The following is an 18,455-nucleotide window of genomic DNA, read 5'->3' as shown; positions in this document are numbered from 1 at the left end:
AGAGTAATCTGACATTCCTTGCAAATCGTTTTTGTCCTCCCTTTCTTTTTTTTTTTTGATCTGCACAGCCTGTGCAACGTCTTCGATTTGGAATTGGAATGGGTAGGTGACCTGCGGCTAGCTTCCTTTTTCTTCCTGACGTGCCACTGCGTTAAACAGCTGCTCTTTCCTTCCCTTCAGCAATTATGTGTTCCGCCAGCTCTGTCATAAAGTCTATAAGTGGTGTTTGTTTCCGTGAAAGTTGCCAACTTATTACTCAACAATTTCCTACTGACATCATTAACAATCGGTAAAAAACTTTTTTTCCACCATTTATTAGACTTCCGATCCAACTCATATTGCCCTGCAATTTGATCAGCTCGATCAACTCCCCCCATTATCTGTCTGTAAAATTGTATCATTTCGGGACAGTCCACGTTAACCTTTTGACCATTTTTTAATTTCTTTTCTATTATGGAGATTTCAGATGAGTGACAATTGCTTTCAACTACTACTTTCTTGGTATCTTGCCATTTAGCATACATTATACCAGTGTTGCTTTCTTGGAAAACGCATTGACCTCTGTTTAGCTTTGTGCTGATGACTGACAATTTATTGTGATTCGACATAATAGTTCCTAAGGCTGCGTAATTAATAGTCTCTAGAAGAGACACATCCGTTTCTCGAATTGTTGCAGCTTACTGATTTACCACGTGCTCGCCTAGAGTTCCTTCGACATTTCCATCTTCTCTCCCACAATATGTAGATATTAAAATCGTAAGTGTAGCCAGTAAGAGCATCACATCTGAGCCACATTTTGATACCACGTTAAGTCGGCTTCAATGGTAAGTATTGTTTCATAGAGGAGCGTCCCTTGAATTTCGCCATGCTCTCATCGATACTTTGGTAAGCACTTTCGTTCCGTGCACTTGCAAATCGAGACTTTAGGCACTCAACCATATCTTCCACGTAATAAAGTTTGGATGCTCCCTCAGGCTTTTCAGGTGAAGCCAAGTACATTTTCGATGATAGTGTTATAGCCGATTTTACTGTATCGTTTTCCATAGAATCATGTTTTGACCAATAGTGTCTAACAGATGGCAAGTGGTTATATGACATAATTATCATGCAACCAATAACGATTCTAATTTCTCCAATATCTGTTACCTTTATATTTTTGTACGCTGGTTTTGGGTTTCGCATTATCTCAATACGTTCGTTCGTGCACTGGGTAATACGCATAAAAAGGCTTTCAGGGAAAACTTTCATAAATATATTGTAAGGATTGTCAGTCCTCTCAAAGCTATGAGCAATATCGGGAAGTTGATAGCTAGTTATTGTTTTTATTGGTCCAAACTCCGCACGGGGAGAAGACCATATAGTGGCAATATTTGCAGAATCAGCCGTAGAACGTGTTACTGCCAAAATATTTTCTGCATCCTCCTCATTACTATCATCCATATCTCATTCATGAGCAGATGAAGCCTCACTATAAGAAGGCTCATAATTATCACTGCTACCGTTTGAAAAGTCGTCATCCTCATTAGATGATTCCAAAATATTAGCAATGGCATTTTTATCAAGCTTCTTAGGCATTATGAGTCTGTATAAACAATGTGAGTTTATAAATGGAAAATAATATCAGTAAGTACATTTTAATAAATTTCCAAGAATGTTTAATACTGACTGAGACACATACGTCCCAGTAAAATGAAAATGCTAATGATTTTTAAAATAAACAAGAGAACGAATACTTACTTACCTCCAAACTTGCGATCTTTTTGAAGTGAAAACTTCTTTAGAATCGTTGGGAGTGATTTGGGAAAAAGTGAAACGAAAAAAGCAACCAACTTGGCTACGAAGCGTTATATTATATGTTGATATAAACGTAGCGACGAACTAAATAAAAATAACTTTTATTTTTTCTTGTGATTCGAACCAAGGATTTTGGATCGGAAGCTCACATTGCTAGTCGCTCGGCTACCGCGTCATGCTGTAGGTGCTGGCCTAAAAGTTATTTAGTTACGAAGCGTTATATAATATTATATGTTGATATAAATAATTTTTGTGAGCGTGTAATTCTCAAAAGGTTTATTAGAAAATGTATTGAAAATGTATTGAGTTTGTTGGTTTTGTATGGTTATCTTATCAGCTTAACATCTGATAGATCCTCTATCGGAGGACAACAAATGTTAAACTGATTTTTGGAAATGGGCGGAGTGTTTTAAGGGCTTGGTCCACATCTGCCACGGGTTGGCCCGGTATTGCAGTACCGCCGGGATTTCGGCCTTGAATAAATACAAGAAGAAATATACTAATACATTTAGCTTTGGTGAGAAGAGACATAAATTTTTATATGAATACAAGTAGACGAAAACGGAATTTTTTTTTTTTGAAATTTGCATTGTAGGACATTTCTGATTATTTATTGAAAACAGTTTTTTTTATTAAAATTTTATTATAGAAGAAAATTGAATTTTTTCCAAGGTGAATTCATACACTAAGCTAAGTAAAACGTTTCGTAATTCAATTTTGTGTTGACATCCAAATGTACACGGCTGAAGAAAAAAATAACAAATCAGCTGTGTTATTGCTAACCACCTTCAATAGATTCGCCTTGATTTTTCATATAAAAATTATACATATCATCACTTGTGACAACTGTACCCAGTCGGTCGACAGTGTGTGAATCATCTTTACATTCTGCAAGAATACCCCAACCTGCGCAGCGCACAGTAAAATCGACACAAAGTTGAGCGCAGAGCACAATCGTACAAACACACTAACGTACATACATACATATATACGCTCGAATACATTTTCTTACTGTGCTCAGCCAAGGCTGGTAGTCATGCACTGTGGCGATATGAACGCACAAATGCACATACACAGGCACGAACATGAAATCAAACAGCTCGCCGTTGCTTGTTGGCTTTTCTATGTTTGGTTTAGATACTGAAAGTCAGTTTAAGTGAATCGGTATAAATATTTCGTACATTAATTTTTGTGAGCGTGTAATTCTCAAAAGGTTTATTAGAAAATGTATTGAAAATAAATTGAGTTTGTTGGTTGTGTATGGTTATCGCTTCTCGGCCTTATGGCTAAGATCAAAGTGTAGCTTTGTAGCTTAACATCTGATAGATCCTCCGTCGGAGGACAACAAATGTTAAACTAATTTTTGGAAATGGGCGGAGTGTTTTAAGGGCTTGGTCCACCTCTGCCACGGGTTGGCCCGCTATTGCAGTACCGCCGGGATTTCGGCCTTGAATAAATACAAGAAGAAATGTACTAATACATTTAGCTTTGGTGGGAAGAGACATAAATTTTTATATGAATACAAGTAGACGAAAATGGAAGAAATTTGTAAGTCTGTTTCTTCGGTCCGTTTGGGTATTTTTTTTGACAACATCGAAACCAAAGCATTTGTATCATATTTTAGCTATCATAAGCCACTCGTATCATTTGTTGAAATTGAAAACATTGAGGATGTATAATAATAAAATGAAGAAAATAAAATATGAACTTTATAGCAATATTATAATGAACCTATAATTATCCCGCCCCTAATGCTGCTTTCGTCTCATTCTCTCTCAGTTTGCCTTACGGAAGGTTTCACTTTTATCCCGTCTAACCGTTAGACTGGTATTTTTTTCAACTTATGAGCACGTGTTTACCATTAAATATCAAATAACGGAAGGAAATACCGCTAAGCATACCATAAACTACGAAATGGGATAAGCTAAACCCATTTTAGTGTCTTAATTTCCAGGCTATGCCTTTGCCTTGAACATATACCGGGACACATAGGTCCCGTTCGGATCGAAAGGGTTAAGCTGATTGATAATTTGTGGAATCCATTCATAGACAATGAGAGTTATAGCTTGTAACATCTGAAGATGGAAGGGGAAGCCAATTCCATTTGCCAGACAGAGGTCCACGCCTTAGAGCGGTGTGTCAGAGAATGTATGCGGCGAGGCACGTGCGGTGCCATTATTAACATTCTTTCTGACATTCAAGCATCTTTGACACAAGACCAGACGATTTTTGGCGGAACGGCATCAACAAATTCGACGAGAGGTGAGCAGAGGTTGTAACCAGCAACGGCGAATATATAATTAATTAACTTGTTGGTATAATTATTGTTTTTTGTTTAACCCTGCATGCCCACCGTGATTTTTTGTACGTTGTTACCAATGTTAGTCGATTCGACTAACATACTCAAAATATCGATGCTGCAGAACTACCTATGCTCATAATTTTTAAAAGTTACTGAAAAATTAAAATATTATTCCTTTCTTTATTCAAAAGTAAAACAACATTTTCAATTGTTTCTGTTTTTCATTTATTTTTATTATTATCACATTTTGTTACTCTTCAGTCTTAGATATCTTGCTTAGTGTTACAAAAAAAAAATTAAAAATTAAAAAACCTTAAAATTAAAAAACATTTCACTGCCGATATAAAGTTAAAGAATTATTTTATATTATTTAAGCATAAAAAGAGTTCAAGATAAAAGTTTTGTACATTAGGCACAAGTCTCAACTTTTAGCTTGAAAGCTTAACATTTATTTATTGCTCAACACATGATGTTGAGAAAAAATTAAAAATAAATTAAAAAGAACATAAAAAATAACAAGGCTTCCTGCCGTTATAAAGTTTAAGTAATTTCATTAAATTGTACATTAAAGTTTTGCACAATAGGCACAAATCTCGACCTTGTGCTCACCACATACATGTTTCATGCATTTTGAGCATGCACTCTTCGTCATTCGGTGTTTTTTGTAAGGACAGATAGAACAAATTTTTCTTTTTTGAGGGTACATTCTCAACACTTGCCTCCTCAACTGGCACGGATAAAATATCTCGGATATTCTGCTGTAATTCCGAGTGCAGGTTAGGATTCTTTAGGCGTTCTGCCATTTGCGGTTTAAGTAGATCTGAATGGAGTTTTTTCATGAATTCCCGACGTGAAAGAGGTTTCGTTTTCGCGCTTAATGCGTTATGAACATATATCACATAACTATTAACAAACGCGATATTAAGTATGCCATAGAACATGCACATTGGCCATCTCTTCGCTTTCTTTGAGCACGACATAACACTACACATTTGATCAAGAGAGGTCAAATGATTGTCTTTCATAACAGCGCTCAATATTAAGATACCAATCAGTGCTTCAAGTTCTGTTTTGTTCACCGGCTTTTCAGTTGGAAAATCTCCATTCCTTTTTTCAATTTCGATGTTGGTGTAATGAACTATAATACTTAAAATTGGTGGTGGTTCTTCATTCCAGTCCTCCGAATTGTCCGAAGAATCATCCTCCGAAGAATTCATACCCTCTTCTAGTAAATTCGTTTCGAATTTGCTTTCGGAAATACTGAAATCCTCTTCATCCTCATCCGACATAGCCAAAATTTTTTCAATTTCTTCCTCACAAATTTTAGTCGGCCTCATTTTCAAGTTGCACTAAGCCCAATGTTAGTCGTTTCGACTACGCAGTTTCTACAAATACATACATACCTCTTAAGCGAGCCAGACAACAAGTCCGTACTGATCAGGAGCAGCTTTGCAACTGAATAAACTCGCTCAACGTTAAAAATGAAATTGATACAATGAGCGAAAAAGAAATTACAAATGTAAAAAGCAGTGATATTAGTCGAAATGACTAACAGTGGGCATGCAGGGTTAAATAAAATACTTCTTTATATATATACCAATATATGTATGTACTCAATTTAATTATTTAAGTTGCGCGCGTATACAAATGTCCATAAGGCGTTATAGTGTCAAACATTGGCCGAGTTTAACAAAGTGTGCTAACCGGCGTCAGTTTCACAAGCCAAATCTTGCTCCATCTAATTTTTCTAACGCAGAGGAGGCCTTCCTTTTCCACTGCTTTCTCCAGCTGGTACCGCATCGAATACTTTCACAATGTGCAGAGGACCGAAAATCTTCCACAAAATCTCTCAAATGTTAGTCAGAGAGGACTTTACTACTATGTCTATTTGCTTATTTTTTTTACATTCAAATTACGAAGTAATTATGCTAATTAAAAGTGAGAAAAGAGCTGGTAAGATGCACGCATTAGCTTCTATGCAGAATATGATCGATCGATGTGCATAGTTGGGAGCAGTGATTCTGTATTATGCGCCAACTGTAGGAGAATTTATTTTCTTAATATGGCTAATAAGATTCTATCGAGTTTTTTGTATGCAATTTCTTGTACCTTATGCAGTGTGCTTTTCGGGCTGTTGGATATATCTATCTATTTTTGAGCAGTAACTCCTTCACTTTATTGACGTGTTGGTCATCTGTTGACGTCTGCGACATGGTCGAATCACCAAATGCATTCTGCAACATGCTAAACGTTTCCGCAGCCGAAATTTCATTCCGCAAAAAAAATTTGATGGCATTTCTCTGCTCAATCAAATCAGACATTGTAAAAATCGAAAAATGCCCTCTTGGTCGTTTGGTAAACACAAGCGTAAATATATTACTGATAATGACATTCCCATGAAAGTTGGCCCAGATATTATTAACAGTGCTGCCAACTCATGAAAAAAATAACAAGAGCAAAATTTTAATCCCGCCAAGTTTGACAAATCAATTCTAGAAAACCTACTAAGATGGAACCGTAAGATGAGGAATACAATCAGTTCTGACAGCATTGAAGAAGACTACGCCAGAATATTCATACCAAATTTCCATAAGCTGATACTGGAAAAGATTGTTTGCGCTGCTGATCAGTCAGGTATCATCTTTTATAAGAGTATCAATAGTGACTCCATTGGCATTAGCATTGTAGCAGACTGGGTGATTTCGGCCGAGTTCAACAGGGTATTTGAATCGCGGAGGTGGCCTTATTGTACCTCTGCCTTCATAAGCAGGAGAAACTCAGCTTGACTCAGCCAATGAAACAGCTGACGTTTTATACGCATCACTATGATTATGACACTCTAGAGCTCCTTCTTCTGGCGTACTGGCCAACGTATCGATGAGAAACTTATAAGCTGTGATTTTTTTACTGTACCAAGGGTGAGAACTTTACTGTACCAAGTCGCATTTGTTGGCATGAAAAATGTGCCATTGGACATTTATAATGATGTTTATTTTGATTGCGAAAACAAAGGAAGTCCTTTATTTTTATAATTTTAACTGTCAATAATTGTGTGATGTGTGTGGTGAGATGCGAGCGCTAGTGTTTGCTGGCAAAATGTACTTAATTTTACCAGTGTTCATCTCCAGGCTCAAGCAGAGGCCGATCATGTCAATAGCACAAACATACGCTTGGTACTGAGTAAAACAAAGCAGCTAGCGTTTGCAGAAAAGTTGTTGATGAAGTGCAACTATGTTGTGGCTAAGGGCTTGAAAAAACTATTTTCTGAGACGTATTATTCGTTTGTGTGCTAAAGCTCCGGTAAAGCTACTTCTTTTGATTTTACAACTCTTGGCCGACAAGCGTATTCGATTTCAAAAGAATAAAAACAAAAGTAGATAGGTCCGAGTGCAAATAATCTTCCCAAAAGTGGAAAATACGAAAAGTACCAAATCATACACAAATACTTTGCATCAACAGATGCATCCTCTAATCTTGCTACCACAAAGTATTTGTGTGTAACCGGAGAAGGAAAAAGACAACTTCGATTATTCCTAAGAAATACATATATACACCGAGCAAAGGAGAATATTTACAATATATGAACGAGAGAAACACAACAACAGCTAAGCTTGAGTTCAACTTCTCGCTGCCTTTTGATTTATCTGCAGTGAAATTGTACCTACACGTCCATGAAAAAAATACAAGACTAGAGTATACCCAACAAACACGAATAAATGGAAAATAACAATAAAAACTGAGAAACAAAATCTGAATTTTTTTCAAACATCTCACACATACACATATATACTTATACATATGTATGTAGGAAATTGTTAATTCTTAGGGAAATTGACTTTCAATGAACCACACCAACTTACAGTCTCCAACAAACGTCACCATTGATAAACACGAAACGACAGGACGCTTCGCAGTCTCACGGCAGACATAAGACACAGCTTTGGTCTGTCGGGAAACAACCAGCCAAAATAGGCATCCCTCACAACATACACTGTCACAGTTATAAACAACCAGAGAAAAGAGGAAACGATTTTCCATTCATCTCTGTAAATGCCCTGCCTTGGGGAACGGGAGAACATCAACCCTGGGCAAACCATTATTCGGCAGTTTCAAACAACTCTTTGGCTTAGACGTCAACAACTTAATAAGGTTCTTAAATCACACAGACTGGATATAGTCATAACCATTGGTAGGGAGGATGTGGCAACAAAATGGTGCGGAAGTGTTAGGTGGTTTCTGGATGATTCACCGCTTTAACCAACACCTCATTTACTGATTTTTCAGGGTTTTGTTTTAACTGAGTTTTGAAATTTTCTATACTTAGTTTAAAGCAGAAAAGATCTCAAAAGTCAAATAAAACCAAAAGTTGAAGAAACAAAATTAAAGAAACAATTTGTTTTTTTTTTTTTCAAAAAAAATGTACGATTTGGCTAACTGATCAACTTACGGCAATAATGGATAAAGGCAACGGTCCAAATTTTGTTTGGAAACTACTGAAAAAGTTGCAGTAATAGAGCGCAATTTTGCAGTAATAGAGCGCAACCACTAAAGAAAAACACATTGAACTATCCCCAAAATTTTTACTTTGTTTGTACCTATGAGAAAATCGATATGAGTGCGATACTAAAACTCTGCTTTTAGTTATTTGCTAGGAATTTTTTTTAAAGAACTTCAAAGACCCCTGAATAGGAAACAAAAATATGTGGAGTATATAATTAATATGAACTTATCGGCACCAAAAGAGAAAGGAATATGGAAACGATACTTTTTTTATTTTTTGACAATTAGTTTTGAAATATGTGAAAAATGTTCTGGGCGAAAAAAAAATCAACTGGCCTACTATAAAGTAATGGTCACGAAAAATATTTCTCGGGCGAAAACTTTTTCATTTTTAATTTAAATAATTTTTTTTTTTTAATTTTTTTAAATTTATTTATTTATTTATTTATTATTTAATTTTTTTTTTTAATTTTACATTTTTTAATGTTTTTAAGAGGCATAAAAAACATAAAATATGTGAAATTTTTGTTTGCTTTCATGTCTATTCGGTAGTCTCAATTCATGTTGCAGAAATGAGGAAACTGTGCTGAAATTTCGGTTTTCTTGCAGTGCTGGAGTGGAAGGGTCCAGTGCATTCCTCGGCTGTGTTTTGTGGCATTTCTCGGTTTGGGAGGAAATATGTGGTCGCTACTCCTATCTTTAACGCTTGAATTAGAATTGCCAATTAATGTGAATCTGTGCTTTAAGCTCTATTCGTTACATACAAGTTTTTTCGATAGTGAAGTCAAATCGCAGAATGATATGAAGATGACTGCTCTGTACTTACGGGTGCTATTTGGTTGGTTGAAGTGGTAATTTTTCGAGAATCCCATTAGCGCTTCCGCACCCTTTTGTTGCCACATCTACGTTATATATTCAGTCTGTGGTTTCCCAATGGTTAACATCCTTGCCTTTCATAAGACAAAGCATTCGCAGACGAAGTGGGACATAATTTCCCTTTTTTCGGTTGATTATTGGTGTTGTTTACTGCTCTTTCTCTTTGATGCGAAAAACAAGCATGAGTTTTTGCAAGACAATTAAATCAAGTTCATTTAAATTGGCTCTGGTTTTCATAATACACTCGATCAGAAGTAGTTAAGCAAAAAACACTGTTCCTTATATGGATATACCACAATTCGCCAAAAAATTCACAATTTGTGGGAAAACAACTCGTGAATATTGCACCATGATAACGCATAGTCCACAGTGCCATCATTTTCCATGAATTTTTGACTAAGAATCCAATGAACACCATCCAACAGCCATCAAACTCACCTGATACGGCTCTGATGGCAATACCGAAAATAAAGTTCCAGAATTGTTTCGAGAGCTGGATAACTCGCTGGCATAAGTGCGCTGTAGTTGATGAGGACTACTTTGAAGGCGATAATAACACTTTTGAGGAATAAACTTTGATTATATTTTAAATTTTCTGCGTGTATTCCGGGCGGCCGCCGTAGCCGAATGGGTTGGTGCGTGATTACCATTCGGAATTCACAGAGCGGTCGTTGGTTCGAATATCGGTGAAACACCAAAATTAAGAAAAACATTTTTCTAATAGCGGTCGCCCCTCGGCAGGCAATGGCAAACCTCCGAGTGTATTTCTGCCATGAAAAAGCTCCTCATAAAAAAATATCTGCCGTTCGGAGTCGGCTTGAAACTGTAGGTCCCTCCATTTGTGGAACAACATCAAGACGCACACCACAAATAGGAGGAGGAGCTCGGCCAAACACCTAACAGAAGTGTACGCACCAATTATTTATTTTTTTTTTTTATTTTTTTATTCCGGGAACTTTTTGATGAAGGTGGTATATAAATCTCTGTTAGTGAAAAGTTCTTTCGAAGTTGATCAATATAAAATATACCACTCCTGTAAGAACAAAGACGGCGAACTGGTGACTGACGTACAGAGCAATCTTAAATTATGGAGGGAACACTTCTCGAACCTATTAAACAGTGACAGCTGCGCATGTCACCGAGAAAGTGAAGATCCCGATACCCCAATCGTTGACGACGGAATTGTCGTTCCGCTACCCGATCATGACGAGGTGAGAATAGCGATAATGCGGCTAAAGAACAACAAAGCCGCGGGCGCCGACGGACTACCGGGTGAGCTATTCAAACATGGCGGCGAGGAGCTGGTAAGGTGCATGCATCAGCTTCTATGCAAAATATGGTCGGATGAAAGCATGCCTGCCGATTGGAATTTAAGTGTGCTCTGCCCAATCCATAAGAAGGGCGATCCTGCAATTTGTGCCAATTACCGCGGGATTAGTCTTCTAAATATCGCCTATAAGGTTCTAGCGAGCGTATTGTGTGAAAGGCTGAAGCCCACCGTCAACCAACTGATTGGACCTTATCAGTGTGGCTTCAGACCTGGAAAGTCTACCATCGACCAAATATTCTCAATACGCCAAATCTTGGAAAAGGCCCATGAAAGGAGAATCGACACACACCATCTTTTCGTCGACTTCAAAGCTGCATTCGACAGTACGGAAAGGAGTTACCTGTATGCCGCGATGTCTGAATTTGGTATCCCCGCAAAACTAATACGGCTATGTAAGATGACGTTGCTCAACACCAGCAGCGCCGTCAGAATTGGGAAGGACCTCTCCGTGCCGTTTGATACCAAACGAGGTTTCAGACAGGGTGACTCGCTGTCGTGTGACTTCTTTAACCTGATTTTGGAGAGCATCGTACGAGCCGCAGAACTTAATCGCTCAGGCACAATCTTTTATAAGAGCGTACAATTGTTGGCGTATGCCGATGATATTGACATCATTGGCCTTAACAACCGCGCTGTTAGTTCTGCCTTCTCCAAACTGGATAAAGAGGCAAAGCGAATGGGTCTGGTGGTGAACGAGGACAAAACGAAGTACCTCCTGTCTTCAAACAAACAGTCGGCGCACTCGCGTATCGGCACCCACGTCACTGTAGACAGTTATAATTTTGAGGTTGTAAAGGACTTCGTATACTTAGGAACCAGCATTAACACCGATAACAATGTCAGCCTTGAAATCCAACGTAGAATCTCTCTTGCCAACAAGTGCTACTTTGGACTAAGTAGGCAATTGAGTAGTAAAGTCCTCTCTCGACGAACAAAACTAACACTCTACAAGACTCTCATCATGCCCGTCCTAACGTATGGCGCAGAAGCTTGGACGATGACAACATCCGATGAAGCGACGCTTAGAGTGTTCGAGAGAAAGATTCTGCGTAAGATTTTTGGACCTTTGCACGTTGGCAACGGCGAATATCGCAGACGATGGAACGATGAGCTGTATGAGCTTTACGACGACATAGACATAGCGCAGCGAATAAAGATCCAGAGGCTACGTTGGCTGGGTCATGTCGTCCGAATGGATACAAACGCTCCGGCTTTGAAAGTATTCGATGCGGTACCAGCTGGTGGTAGCAGAGGAGGAGGGCGGCCTCCACTGCGTTGGAAAGATCAGGTGGAGAAAGACTTGGCTTCACTTGGTGTGTCCAACTGGCGCCGGTTAGCACGAGAAAGAAACGACCAAAATCGCGTAAGCGGTTATAGCGCCAATTAAGAAGAAGAAGACTCGATACACATGCAGCCCTATGTTCCATCTAGGAACTATGGCGAAATAAATATAAATATAAATCGATTTTCGAAGATTTAAAACTAAAAAAAATATGAAAATGGTTGGTTTGTTGGGTACTAAGATTTAAGTGTATATGTGTGTATTTTATTTTGCGTCCCATGTACATATGTATGTGCTTGTCTTTTACCGCCGTATGTCTTTCTAGTTTTTTCACAGGTAAAACGAAAATCGTCGGTTGCATTGTTACTACTTTTCTATTTCTTCTGATACGAAAAGGAAGAAAAATATAGAAAACACTTTTACATAAATATAAAATGCATACTAAAGAGATATATAAAACCCTTTTCAGCTAAAAAATGTAAGCGGATTTAAGATGATTGAGATGTAGTGAGTCAAGACAGTTTTATGAACCATACTACCTAGCGGTGATTATTGTTCGATAACTTTGTTGTTGCTTTCAGAAGCAAATTTTTCGTAAAATCAATTGAGCGGCGAAGATCTTCTCTTTCCACCAAGACTTAGCAAGTGGAGAATAGAAGAGACCTATAGATAGCGAGCAGACAAGTGGCTTCTATGCGCCAAGAGGTCAGGAAGTTAAATAGTATCGGGAATAGACCAATAAAGCATAAAATTATTAATTGAAGTTTATTTTATCGTCGTCAAAGTTCTCCTTTATGCCTTCAATTAAATGAAAGCGGGTGCCTGGAAATGGTAAATAAAACTTGCAGGAGAGGCAATAAGCCAGTCGGAGTCATATCAGGTAAATACGGCGGTTGGTCGATTAAACTGGTTGAGGTCTTGACCAGAAATTCTTTCATAATAAGGTCATTTAACCCATTCACCACCACCAATTGACCCTGCACAGAAGAGGCATCGTATGGAGTTTCACTTGACATCTTGACATCTGCTTCCTCTTTCACAAAGTCACTCACATGCAAGTGAAGGTGGACAGGCTAGTCACCCTAGCACGCACTGTCGGGACAGACGGTGGAGCAGATGAAGATGTCAACTGCAGGCTAAACAAAACAAGGGCGGCGTTCAGGCGAATGCATACAGTATGGGCGAGTTCGCAAATCTGCACTAAACTGCGAATGTTCAGCCTTCCGCATTATCTGTACACTATTCTGGATGTGTCTAAAACCAGATATCTCTATGCGTCTAAAACTAGATATCGAACTCAGCTCCGTTTTTTGTAGGAATCTAACAAAAGTCGGCCACCATTGCGGAGTGGGTTGGTGTGTGACTTTCATTCGGGAATATAAGGGTTCAAAATTCCGGGCATGAAACAGCAAAAATTATAAAAGTAGCCTTTTCTTATTGCCGTTACTTTTCGAGGCGTGACGGCAATAAGAAGAGGCTAAATCCGTCACTCCTCGAAAAGTAACGGCAAACCTCCGAGTGTTTTTTTGCCATGAAAAGGCTCCTAAAAAAAAACAACCATCAGCCGTTTAGATCAGATGTTCATCAAGACGTACAACATAAATATGAGGAGGAGCTCGGTCAAACAGCCAATGAATAGTACAAGTCCACATATACTATAAGCCAAACATGGATCAGTAAAGACATATTTAACAAACGTCAAGCCACTTCTAAGTAAGCAAAGCTAGTAAAAATGCCACACCAATCTCTTTTAAAATGCGGTTGCGACCGAATAGGCAAGCCGCAATCAAAATGTTGTGGCTTCGTAATGCCGCGAACTACAAGAAATATATCATAAAATTTATTTTAGAATGTAGAATATCATAAAGGATTTAACAGGCCGAGTTCAAACACTATATTCCTACTAATATTCCTCGGAGTTTTCTTTTTTCAGAAGTCAGCGGAAAGTCTGGAACCAGCACGATGAATAAAAGCAGAGAATCTATGGATGCATAAAGATAACAATATATGATACCTCAAGTCAATATTAATGAGTTATAAAACCATTGAGGCCAAGATCTGTAGAGATGACTTCGTCAATTATGCACTTCGTCAATTATCTACGATATCTACGCAAAAAGCTCCATAATGCATCCGCAGAATCCAAACACTCAACAGGCACCTCATCGGGTTAGTAATTTTTAGCCTTCCGCGAGACTGGCTATGATGAGCGGAAATGGCGGAAGGAGTAGAAGCGGCTGTCTTTTGCCAGAAAACTCCCTAATAACTGTAGCAACTGAAATGGCTCTCGAATTAACCCCTTTTAATACTAGGGATTACCCTTCTCAAAAAATACTCTTCGGTAAATGTCACAGACAGAGAAGAAGGGTCCGCTCGACACTTGGATTGACGGTATAGAAGAAGACGGAGGCTTATTGGGACTTCGGGCATGGCGGACACAGGCACAAAACCGTTACAATTGGAGGCATATATATGCTTCAACAGACGAAGACCCTACCAAGGTTGTCCAGCCAACAATGATGATGATGAATACTCGAGCAAACATCTCCATTGATAGACAAGCGGCTATTAAAACAATTATGGTTCCTTGGATCTATTCGAAATGTGTTCAACAATGCAGATGCAAAATGGATGAACTCAGCGGAAACGGGCTGGTCACTACCTACGGGGTACCACGACACAAAGGAATGAAAGGAAATGAGAGAGCCGATGAGCTCACTAAGGCAGGAATTTGCTTACCGAGATTGAGCACGTCGGAAATATACCTATCACTCTCCTTTTCGAAAAGGGAACTAAACGAGGAATAAGCTCTAAAAACGCATTCGATATGGGAACACTCAACTTCGTAAAAAATTGTGTTGAGGACCTGGAATACGCAAACTACAGACTTTATTTTATCACTCTCTAGAAAAGACTGCAAAGCAATGGTTGGAATACTGACAGAACACTCTCTTACCCCGCATCACGTAGCCAAAATGGGATTAGTTCAGAGCGATGCGTGTAACACTTGCAACGAAGCAAATACTAGGGGTACTTTAGTTTTTAGCACTCGACAAATGTGCCTAGGACCAACATATTTTTCATAGTACTGGTAACACAATAGACCCCATAGGTCTAAGTGAGATCTTTTTACAGAACAGATAACACTACCTAAGCAACCAAAACCGAATTCGGAAGCTATTCGCTCTAGTCCCAAAGACATTACCTATATCTGCTCATTCTTAGCTAAATGTCAATTAAAAAGTGTACACCTCTTCAAACGAAATAATTGCCTGTCTTTCAGGAGGACCTGAAGGATTCCTATTGGAATTTTGTCATGCCGGGCGTAAAATCACAAACCATTTTAAAGAGCCAAAACAGATATAGCTTCACGACTATCTGTTGTGTCACTATCTGATCAGTCTTGGGGTTAGATTCAATTCAATTTAAGATGGAAAAATTTAAATAATGGTAAGAAAACTGCGATTCGGAAGGTTCGTAGCGAATTTACATAACTTTTAGTTTAAGGTTTCACAAATTTGTTGCTAACTCTGAAATGCCATCCCCATGCCATGACTTTCAAAAATGCTTCCAATTGAAGAGATAACCTCTTTGTTTTCAAAAGGCTCTTGATAAAAGAAAGTGTGTACAATATATGTACATGTATAAGTAGTACTTTGTATAAAGAACTTTGCGAGTAAGAGCAGCGGAAAGGCAAATAGTAAGTAATGAAATGAAAGGGCGCATGCAGGCAAATTGAAGGGGAGCCACTACAAAAGTTTTCTAAATATTTGCACAATGCAGTTGGTTAGGAGCGTGTCTGTCCGTTTGGTCAATCCTAACATTTTCTTGCGCATTCTCCTTTGTGTTCCTTCGAATGCACATAGGGACCAAAAACACTTCAATGGAGCAGGCAATGGACTAGAGCAGCTTCAGCAATATATGTATAAGTACATAACCACAGTAAGTGGTACATTTGCTCGCGTATATTTATTGTTGTTTCGTTAGATATGGGTTCTCTGTAGACCGGATGTGTACACGTACCAAACGGAAATGCAAGTTTAGCACATGTTTTCTTTGTGTTTCGTAATATTTGTTGTTCGAACTTAAGCATTTTTCTTTGCGTAACATTTGCACTATGTTGCCATGTGTTCCTGCATTTCGAAGTTGCACATAACATACATGGATGCATATTTCGTTTTAGTTTAGCTTACCCTGTTTGCCAGATAAGCATGCAGACATCAATAAATAAATGCGTATGTTTATACACAACAAGTATTTAATGGACATATATTTTAGAAACATTTTAAGAATTAAGTTTTCGGCGCTTACATCCTTTGTTAAGTATTTGGCAGGGCATTTCATGCATACCCAACATTTTCTGAAGACGCAGCCCTCATCATATCAGATATAATTGAGACTTGAGCATTTGTCCAAAAAAAAAGCATGAGATAGGAAGCCCAAATGTGACAACGTTGAAATTTCCATCAATGCATGAAGTCTTTTGAACAGAAAAGGTGACATTTCAAATTTCGCTGGCAATATACACACGATTTCCGATTTTCGATTATTATTTTTTGTTGTGCAAATATCCTGAACATACATACATGCATTTACAGTTTCAATTATATGGCATATTCAGTTTGTTTGGTGGGCTCCGCGCTTGTCTGCTTTTGAAATAAATGGACCTAAGAATCTGATAGTATTGGCTAAAATAACGCCGTGTAGTGTTTGCTCTTGCCACAACCATCGTTAGGTTAAGTTAAATGGCTGCCCTTGTGAGAGGCCAACTTGAACAAGGGGGGTAGTGGAGGCGAACAGGAAAGGGGGAGGACCAGATGAATCCAAGGCTTGGATTAGAGGATTTGAGAATGATGACCAACGAGTGGCGATTTACGTTTGTGTTAATCGCTTCAAGCTGCTGATGAATTTCACCACATTTGTGATATTTAAACCCGTAGCGAAAAAGTAAGAGCTCAGATGTTTAAATCTTTGCACGACGAGAGCAGGGCAACTGAGAAGAGGGTGCTGAGATGATTCCACCTCGCACTCCAGCCAGCTTCTGCAGAAAGGGATTGATGCAATGCCAAGGCTCATCGCATGGACATCTAACGGACAGCGTGCGTGGGGGATACCTATCAAATTTGATAGCTGTGGCTTTGTTAACCTTAGAAGTTCTCTCGAGCACCTCCAATCTACCAGCGGCCACAACCACCATACTCAGCACATATATTTATATGCCTGGTTGAGATTACTTGGAAGGGAACAATTGGTGTAGGGGATATAGATAAATAAACAGAAAAGTTTCGACAAAAATAAGAAATCCCCTTACTTTTTTAACTCAAATCTTATACCTATATGGCGCCTTCGATTCGCTACTTCCCAGCTTGTTGTTCGCTTCTTGTTTGTGCCCTACTCGCTTAACGAAAAATTTGTGCGTGAAGGCAACAACAAAAGTATTAAGCAAAATTTTCCGCAAGCGGGTATGGTTTTCCCTCATGAAACTGGTATAACTCATAATTTTTAATGCTATCAAATCTCTCTTTTCTTATTTTAAACAAATTTGAATCGACCGCGTTCATACAGAATAAATTTTGTTGCTTCAACTTTGCTGGAAGAAAAAGTGAAATCCGCAATCTGCAGTGCAGTGCAGACAATATTCGACTTAGAAACGAGTTTCTTAGTAGGGCATGACTAAAATATGGATAGCGAGGATGAGCAAATCCACCCAGGGAGACTGACATCAGAACCATAGAAGCAGTGGGTTGTACCAAGTTCATGTGCCGCACAGGAATAGCTGCACTATAGTGTTTGCTCTAAATTGCCTTTTCAAACTGGAAATCAAAAGGATAACCCCACTGCCATGTGCCACCTCCGAATAGGTGTTAGTTTTTGTGAGAAATCCTTTTATAAGAGAAATACACTCGAGGATTTTCTATTGACTCCCAATGGGTAGCAACTAGGTAACCACCTTGCATGATATTGAATATGGACGAGATGCATATTTAATGGTTTTAGAGGTCTGTTGGGCTCAAACTTAATTCCATAAAAACAAAGGAGTCCTTTATTATAAAAATTATTAAAAAAAATATGTCTGTTGATTAAAAATAAATATACATACAATTGACGCGCACACTTCTGTTAGGTGTTAGGTGGCCTAGCTTCTCTTCCTATTTGCGGCATGCGTCTTGATATTGTTCCACAAATAAGGGGATCTACAGTTTTAGGCCGACACCGAACGGCACATGGTTTTTTGAGAAGCTTTTTTATAATACACTCGGAGGTTTGCCATTGCCTTTTGAAGGACCACCGCTATTAGAAAAAAAACGTTTTCGTTCTACTGTTTCATGCACGGAGATTCGAACCTACGCACTTCCGAATGGTAGTCACGT

The 18,455-nt window shown here is 38.5% G+C and overlaps 1 non-coding gene and 1 pseudogene across 1 annotated transcript; both read left to right on the top strand.

Annotated features, from left to right (window-relative positions):
- Positions 1-2,091: 2,091 nt before the first annotated feature.
- Positions 2,092-2,276, top strand: LOC129243274 (U2 spliceosomal RNA; annotated as a pseudogene).
- A 784-nt stretch (positions 2,277-3,060) lies between these two features.
- LOC129243157 (U2 spliceosomal RNA) lies at positions 3,061-3,250 on the top strand. Its single transcript, XR_008582250.1, has one exon. It is a non-coding gene; the product is annotated as a U2 spliceosomal RNA (small nuclear RNA).
- The last annotated feature ends 15,205 nt before the right edge of the window (positions 3,251-18,455 follow it).

Source organism: Anastrepha obliqua, chromosome 3 (assembly GCF_027943255.1).
Source record: "Anastrepha obliqua isolate idAnaObli1 chromosome 3, idAnaObli1_1.0, whole genome shotgun sequence".
Lineage (NCBI taxonomy): Eukaryota > Metazoa > Arthropoda > Insecta > Diptera > Tephritidae > Anastrepha > Anastrepha obliqua.
This window is presented reverse-complemented; position numbering and strand designations above follow the sequence as displayed.